The following is a 9,442-nucleotide window of genomic DNA, read 5'->3' on the forward strand; positions in this document are numbered from 1 at the left end:
CCCTTCCAATCTATTATGAATCACAACAATCTCTGTCAACTATACTAATCCCCCTATTTCAAATTCAATAATGATTCAAGCAATGAATAGAGCAGTATTGCGTAGCATTATACTTGCTTTGCAAAATAATTAGGTTCGAGCCAATGAATTTTCCGTCACATACTGCTTGATATGGAGACAGGTTACTATTGGGATGGTTCCAGCATGCACATCCAATAGGTTAAATTAAGGATGTCAATGACCCAAGTTGGGCTGGATTGGGCCTTGGCTCAAATGTTCTCCAAGACTAAAAAGCTCATGCTGGAGCCTGACCCAATCTAAACCGGGCCCTTTATTTCTCAAGGTCGGGGAAAGCTTTAACTGGCCAACTGAGACCTCACCCTCCTCCTCAAAAAAAAAAAAAAAAAAAAATCATGAGGGATTTCAGCATAAAAGGTCAGCCTTAGAATGGAATATGTAATAAAACTGTGACCAGTATGCCATATAGTGTACGATAAATATCAACCAAGAAGCAGCAATGGCGACCATTCTTTTGGAGAGTCTGCTATCTTTAATCTTTGAATCTTTTCTTTTAGGAAAAAACACTGTTCGGTCTATTCCATGGCTTTGACCACTAGAAGGCAGTAGAAACATGAAACATCAAAAATATGTCCATCCATCCACGCATCGCACTATTCCTGTGGAAGGTAGCATGGGGTTGCCTACCCACTAGGAGTGTTCTGATGCGACGGGGAGTACGGATAGCTGCAGATTGTGTCGTTTGTCCGGAGGTGGAGGAGTCTATCTATCATGTGCTAGTTGAGTGCCCGCGGGCTGTTCAGATTTGGAGGGCTGCAGGGATCGCCTATGATCCGGGACAGAGATGGTCGTCCATGGCCGAGCTCATCCGGTTCCTGGAGTTCCCAGGGGCAGGACCTGGGGTGCAGGAGAGAGGGACTCGTGTTGCATATCTGGCCTACCACTCCTAGTTAGACAGGAATGTACGAGTCTTTGAGGGTCGCAGCTCGTTCCCGGGGGCGGTGGTGGCCAGGGCCTTTCTGCATGCAGAGGAGTTTTTGAGCACTGCTGTTAGGTCACCTTCCAGGTTGGCCAGGGACATCTGGGGTACCCCGACCGCTCTTGGAGCGCCCATCTGTTTCGTATCCTGGGTACCCCCACCCCCTGGTTTCCTGAAGGTGAATTTTGATGGTAGTTTGGCAGCTGATGGACGTGGTGGAGGTGCAGGCTTCGTCATCCGTGATCATGATGCCAGGTTAGTGGCACTGGGGGGGCAGCGGATCTTCGATGCATCGGTGGTGTGTGCGGAGCTCCGAGCCGCATGGGAGGGCATATCTTATGCGAGACGGATACTGCATGCCGACCAGGTCATTCTAGAGGGCGACTCAGCCACTGTGATTGATTGGATTAGGGGTCGTGGTCGTGCAGGTGAGGGCAGACCGTTACTCATGGATATTCGCGGACTTTTGCAGGCGTGTGGAACCTATCAGGCTACACATGTCTACAGGGAAGCGAATTGTGCAGCTGATTGGGTCGCTGCCTATGCGGCTCATCATTCTGGTGGTTTTACTGTGAGGGAGCCCGACACTGTGCCGGAGTCTCTGTTAGATTTACTTGCTTCTGATTTTGTAGGCCGTCTTCATACCCGTAGGGTATGAGCCGCCGTTGCACCAAAAAAAAAAAAAAAAAAAAAAAATATGTCCATCCATTCTCCAGAACGTGTCTAATTTTCGTATCCAGCGTCTATTAATATTAAGTCATGGACTTACTCAAAACAAATTTTACCACTATGAAAAAAATAACGGACATTATTTTCCCAAAACTCTTTGAAAGTTAAATAGTATCAAATCTTTAGAAATTATGATGAGAAATATTTAGAGTAATGGATAAAATAATAATATTATTTAATTAAGTAACAATTAATATGGCAGGAATATTATTTTTGAAGACTAACATGGAATTTGATTTGAAAAATATTTTTTTTTTGCTATAACGGATGACTCATACACTTCTAGTGTGAATATACCTAAAAAAATATCAAAAAGTAACAAGTTTCGGAATACTCTAAGCAGCTCCCTCTCACCAATCCAAAGAGCTCTTTCAGAGTAATCGGCCACATACAAAGCCACTCAATCTGCAACACCATTGGTCTCCCTATAGACATGCTTGGCCTGAAAGGTCTCCACTTACCATAGTCCACATATTTCGGAGTAATAGGTGGCAGCTACCCATGCCACGGCGCACATCTGGATTCAGTCGATCACGGTAGCCGAGTCACCCTAAAGCAGGACAGCGTTGGCTCATAGAATACGTCAGACTTGACACAGACCAGCCCAAACTGCCCTCAGCTCTGCCCTAAAAATAGAAATATCAAAAATCTGATACCCACCAACTACAACCATCCTAGAGTTCGAGCTTCTAATCCTGAAACCTGCACCACCTCTTCTGGCACTATGTAGCACGCATCTGTCGAAGTTGTGAAATATTTCTATTCATATTATTAAGCGGAGATTTGCATGTTTTGTGTTGCAGGTAGCAGCATATTGGATAGCCGTATTGGACAAACAACTGAGCAAGATGGTAGGCCAAGCACGAAAGATGACAACAAGGTGGTAGGCTGTGTTAAGGCTTTCTTAGTTTAATCATGGCTGCAAACAAAAACAAAAACAAACAAAAAAAAAAAAACAAAAGGAATCAAAGACATGTGGAAGGTGGCTGCTGCACTGCCCACGTTATTTCTGTGCCTTTTTTGACCGGAGTTGCTCCTCCAAGGACTAAACTTATTTTGTAGTTGTTACACTCTAGAACATGCATGATATATAATGTTCAAGTTTTAACTTTGATATAATATACAAAACTATTTTGGCGTTATTCTCCAAAGTGATGCTTCATGAACTCTCCAGTCATGCCAAGATAGAGTGCAAGCATTTTTTATTGGTTAAGACCTAACCAAGGTGAAGGAGTATCAAGTAGACCGGATCAAGCTCATACTTAGCAAGTAATTGGCTGGTCCTACGACAGATTAATTTGATTACAAGTCTCCTCGATTTGAAGACCATATGATTATAAATTGTAACGATAATATTATGATCATAATCATCAATCACATCGATATGCTGTATAATTTTGTTCGAAGGATCTAAATTTAGAATATGTAGGTCGACACAATCCATACCAAGTGTGCACCATTTGAGAGTTGTAAAATTTATATTAGATGCTTTAGCAGATCACATTATCGAACAAAGGAAGCTAAGATGGATGATAAATGTTTTTATTTTTCTTGCTAAGAATATATGTTTAATATAGATCTTCTGCATTTCCATACGAAGCAATGATGGTTATCATAGTTACAAATTAAAACCAATGTGCATCGAAACTGATTACTATTTAATGTATTATTAGGCGAAATTTTAGAGTTCTATTTCTCAAGTTTAGAGTTCTTGTTTATTGCTATAACTATTATCTTACAGTGCTGTAGTTCTGGTGAGAGGAGACCTAATGGCTAGAAAGTAGCTTCATTCTACTAAAAGCAAAGATATAGTAGGTAGAATATGATAAGCAACTAGACCTCATTACATTTCTTCTCAGACAACCTTAGAAAGCTTTTGGTTTGATGTAGAGATTCACTTACACTAACCACTGATCCTTGATCTAGGGTCCTTTTTATATCCCTCTCTCATTTTGAATTTTGGTCTTCTCGTATTTATGAGTAATTATCATGCTATGCTTTGAACACATGCAATCCATCACAAAATGTTTTGCCTTAAAAAATGTGCTCAAAATCGTATTTCATTAAATCATCCGTACGAAGGGATAAAGTTTTATAATACCTTGTTGCCATCACCACTCGCAGTCTTTGATTCCTTTTTCCTTTGTGTCCATCCATGTTCTTGTTCTCTTATGCTTTAGCTGGATTTATTTGACCAACTAAGAAGAGCTAATTGAGGACGTCGACTTAAAAAATACTAAAACAAAATCCAAAAGGGTTTGCTTTGAGAGCTCATCCTTTAGTGGGGAGTGATCCCATTATGTGTTCAGGTTCGGGTTCGGGTTGTATCTTTCGTTTGAAAGAATGACTTATCTTCTTTTGTAACGCCAATTGTAGGATCCTAATCCAATGATAGACACTGCGAAAGAAAAATCAATTATTCTTTCACACGAAAGAGACAACCTGAACCCTATCTTTTCTTGGCAGATGACGGCAAACTGAATTTCTTGCTTGCTTGGTGGCCTTTCTCTAGCCTCAAGCTACTTATCCTAAAGTCTGGAAATGTTTCTTATAGATATTAACATGCAATTTATCATGCTAAACTTTATCTGAATTCTAATGGGCAATCAGTTCAGCTATGGAATTCTTATTGCAAAAGTTGGTAGCGGGCACATCAAACTTGACATGTAAACATACTTGATAGGGATGTATGTCATGCGTTATGTCAGCATTACATGAATAATTGACATTGGAGGGTCTCTTGATCATCTTTTAAGTGATTGAAAATTATCCAATGCCATGCATAAACAAGATAGGGAGGAAGTTTGCACGACTTGAGATTGAGGACCCTAGCTTAATCCAAATAAGCTATCCAAGTTTTCATGTCATGTATCAAACTAGCAAGGCCCAAAAAAAAAAATGGAGGTTGGCTATTTTGAGTTATTAGAGAAAACTAAAATTGTTTTTACTAAGAAAAAGGTACTAAGAATTAGAAGATCAAAATTTCAACTCCAACAAAAAAAAAATCCGCTTGATATATGATTTAAGGAATATATAAATAATATAAAAAATTATAAAAAAAAGGATGATTATACTAAGACGAAATAAAGTGTACTACTGTAGGCTCAACTATGGTACTTGATAAAAGCTTCATCCCATGGAGCATGCAAGATTGATCCAATATAGCAGGGTTATGGTTTGAATTGTGCAACATCTTTTCCTAAGTTATAAAATAGAGTGTTTTTTTAACCTATATCAGATTTTTTTTTATTGGGAAAGTGAACCATAGAAAAAAATTAATCATGTATGATAAAACAAAAAAAAAATAATTCCATATAAAAAATGCCTTAGCAATAGGCCAAGCCCCATCCCTTTCTTCGTTTAATTCATGCTCCAAGTTTTGGAGGCTACCCAACCACCTCATATTCTCTTGGAAAATATGAGTTGCTTAGAAAACACTAGATTAGCAACATTTTTTAAATAAATGATAGAAATTGTACATAAAAAGTTCTTTAATATGACAATTTAATAATTTTTTATTCATAAGATACTTCCGTCCATTCTAGAAAACAACGTCTTGTAAACTTTTTTGGCTTACCCCAGCATTACCCACTTATCTAACTGTTGCTAAGTAATTTTTGAATATTGAATGGATCTCTCGAGATAACCTTATCATAGGTTTAAATATTGTCTATGCATATTTTTTTTTTGTCAAAAAATTATATTTTTAGGTATAATTTAGCTGCCTAATAATTAATAATTTTTCTTCTTTCTTGGGAGATAGGCAAAACAATATATATATATATATATATATATATATATATATTTAGGTATAATTTGGCTGCCTAATAATTAATAATTTTTCTTCTTTCTTGGGAGGTAGGCCATACAATATATATATATATATATATATATATATATATATATATATATATATATATATTTAGGTATAATCTTGCTACCTAATAATTAATAATCTTTTTTCATTTTTGCAAGGTAGGCCAAAAAAAAAAAGAGAGAAGATAGAACTACTACACTAGCTACTGTTGTATATCAATTTTTTATAATTTTTTATTATGATATATTACTACTCTTTGTAAAATTAAAAAAAAACATTCTACTTGCTGAGTTCGAAAAAAAAATCAGCTAATTATCATTTATTTTGGTTATATGCAGAGCAAAAAATTTAGCTAATTGCTATTATTATTATTAAAACCTCCGATGAGGATTCAATTTTTTTTCGGTACAACCGCTGCACATAAAACTCTAGCTTGAAGACCAAAGTACCAAACCCACCTTTTCCGCAGCAGAGCTAGGGCCATGAAGGGTGTTCTTGGAATTTCATCTCTCTCAGGGTGCCACCGACCGATAAACTGGAAAAATAAATTAGTTTTCCTTTCACGAGCTTATGGGGCTAGTTTAGGAACTGAAGGGTTATTTCGGGAAAATAATAAAAAGTCTAGCCCTAAGGGACGGGTAGTTCTAAATACACCCCCCCGATTGCTCAGGACACCCCCCAAAAATTAAAAAAAAATTAAATACTCTCTACACCCCCCCATTTGCTAAGGACACCCCTAAAAAATTAAAAAATCCTAAATTACCCTTCACCCTCCCCACCCCCTCACCTAAATTGCTCTCTACACCCCCCAAACCCCCCCCCCCAACCCCGCTCTTCCCCTCCAAAACTCCACTCCAGCCGGCTTCTCCCTTCCGCCCAAAAAACTTCGCCTCAAGCACCTCAAGCACCTCGCCGGCGGCCAAACCCCCTCCGTCTCCCCCTTCTCCCTCGCCCAAAACCCCCCCGTTCCCCCTTCTCCCTCTCGTCGCCGGCATTCTCCCCTTCTCCCTCTCGTCGCCGGCATTCTCCCGGAACCACCTCCCCGGCCATCTCCCGAGCAACGAGCACTTCGCCGGCGCCTCCACGACCACGTCGAGGTAGCTCCCCGCCCCCCCGCCTCCAGTGCTCCGTTCGGCACTGGATCGCCGAACAGAACCCTTCTGTTCGGCTGAACAGTGCCGAACAGAACCCTTCTGTTCGGCTGAACAGTGCCGAACAGAAGCCCTCTGTTCGGCAACACTCAACCGAACAGAAGCCTTCTGTTCGGCTGCACGGTGCCGAACAGAAGCCTTCTGTTCGGCTGCACAGTGCCGAACAGAATGGTTCTGTCCGGCTCTGAGCAGCCGAACGGAAGCCTTCTGTTCGGCTCTGTGCAGCCGAACAGAAGTCTTCTGTTCGGCACTGTGCAGCCGAACAGAAGGGTTCTGGTGCCAAATCGCGTGCCGTGCTGAATTTTGTGCCGAACATTTATGTATGCAATTGAATTATTTTCTTTGATATAGCCTAACATTGAATTTCTATATTTTCAGACATGGATCCCCGTCCCGCCAGAGTTAGACCTACGGCGTCAGCTAGGAGACGTCGTGCTAGGATTGCTTCTCCCGAGCCTGCTCATATGCCATCGGGATGCTGAGGAGCTACTTGTGGAGTTGTTGGGGGTGTCAGCTGGAGACGCGCGTCAGGAGGTACTGTCATCGCGCGGTCAGTCTGTGAGGATGGAGTGGCTGAGGACTCAGTTTCACTCTGTATCTGATAGAGACAGGCAGCAGAGGATAGAGTGTGCAGCACGAGCCTATTTGTTATTTTTGTTAGGCTGTACACTCTTTGCTGATAAGAGTGGGACCAGGGTGCCTATAGCGTATCTGTGTTTACTGCGGATCTGGATAGGGTGAGCACATATGCCTGGGGTACAGCTGCCTTAGCATATTTGTATCGGCAGTTGGGGATTGCGTCGAGGTCATCAGTGAGACAGATCAGTGGTTATATGACGCTTCTGCAGGCATGGATTTATGAGCATTTTCCAGCACTCAGTCCTCACCCGTCGCTCGAGTATACTGATGCCAGTCCCCGCGTGCACCGCTGGATGCCCGGTACTCCATCCCGTACCACGATGGACCATTTAGTGGTTCTACGTGAGTCATTGGACCTTTTGAGCATCGATGAGGTACGTATCATATTACCATTTGCTTGTGTTTGTCAGTACTTTTAATATGCGATATAGTATAAAACTGAAATGGACCTTTTGTTTTACAGGTTATTTGGGATCCCCATCATCGGCTTCGGGGAGATCGCCCATATATACCCGTCGCATTTTTTAGTGGCTCCATCAAGTGCCTTGATATCGTAGAACCCTATCATCCAGAAAGGGTTCTTAGACAGTTTGGTCGTATTCAGACCATCCCTCGAGCGCCACTAGCCCCTACGCGAGCCAACAGAGGTTCCACAGCAGGCTCGTACCGGATACATTACTCCTATATGGATCAGCTTTGGGAGCGGTGGGAGGACCACGTGCTGAGCCAGGCGAGCAGGAGCCACCCAGTTACCCGGCCATCAGACAGCGTACCGGGATACATGGAGTGGTATCTCCGTATCACGCACGTTGCAGTTCAGCCTCCTCATCTGCGCTCGAGTACTCATTCTGGAGCTAGGGGAGGTCATGATGATGCTGACATGCACCGGCGGCGTAATGCAGCTGCACTCGGTATCAGTACCGACATTGTACGGATGGGTCCCTCAGAGGCTACGTCACTAGGTGCCGGGCACCTATATGATGCTATTTCTCTGATGCATCAGGTACTTCTGGGTGATGAGCCTGGCCCGAGTACAGCACCCTCTCATTCGGATCCAGGACCCTCTCATTCGGACGTACAGCAGTACACGCGTCGACGATGGCGTCATAGGGATTGATGATGGAGCCTTTGTAATCTTTGTAAAGCCTTTGATATTAATGAAAAATATATATTTTTGGTACATTTACGTGTAATCTTTGTAAAGCCTGGCCCGTTCTATTTTACACAAATATAACAGTGCACATAACAATCAATCTAATAATGCGAAGACAGATATTTTTTGATTTATATTGATGATGGAGTTTCACAGTACATGACTCTAAGAGGCCAAAAAAATTTACAACTTTCAAAAATTGTACATATATAAATAATCAATCTAACTCTACTGTCTCGCTAATTATAACATTAGGTGAGATGCTCTCTTTGAACTGTTGAATCCGTGCTTCATATGAATTTTCCCATCCGGTAGCACAAGGAAGATGATATTTTCGCCAGTTGGTCGCTACTGGCGGAACGGGATGTCCCGGCAACAAGAACACCTTCAAAATTAGAAATAAGAAAATATTAATAGCTACAAAATTATAAATAAGCAAAATTAAATAAGCAAAATTAAATATTCGCAAGTGTTGTGAACGTAGTACCTCAACAAAATGATTTCCATTTACGAATCCGATAGCGATATCTTTGCGGGATAGAAGAGGTACTGGCACAGAACGGAGAGGTAGGAAGGTCAGACATTGTTGCAACGAGAGATGGTATAGGACAACATTATAGCAGGATGCTATAAGATGACCCATGTCCGGCATAGTCATCCATCTGTCATCTTTTGAATCTGAGTAGATGGATTGCGAATGGTAACTTTCTCAACACCAGGTGAATAACTATCCTGTCCAGATAGAACCAACTCAAACGCAGATGGGTCACGTCGAGTAGACGTATCAACCTTCAGTGAAGCGCGCCCACGTGAACCGGTCTTCCGTTTTGCAGGCTCTAAAAGAGGTGTACTATCTGGACTTGCAATCTCTCGTAACTTCTTGATCATCTGCAATTGAGAAGCCCCATCTAACTTCTTGAATCGTAGCGCAATCAAATCTAACTCTGCATCACAAC

This window comes from Phoenix dactylifera, chromosome 2 (assembly GCF_051530095.1).
Source record: "Phoenix dactylifera cultivar Ajwa chromosome 2, Ajwa_hap1_PhDact_Kaust_v1.1, whole genome shotgun sequence".
NCBI classification, from domain to species: Eukaryota; Viridiplantae; Streptophyta; class Magnoliopsida; order Arecales; family Arecaceae; genus Phoenix; species Phoenix dactylifera.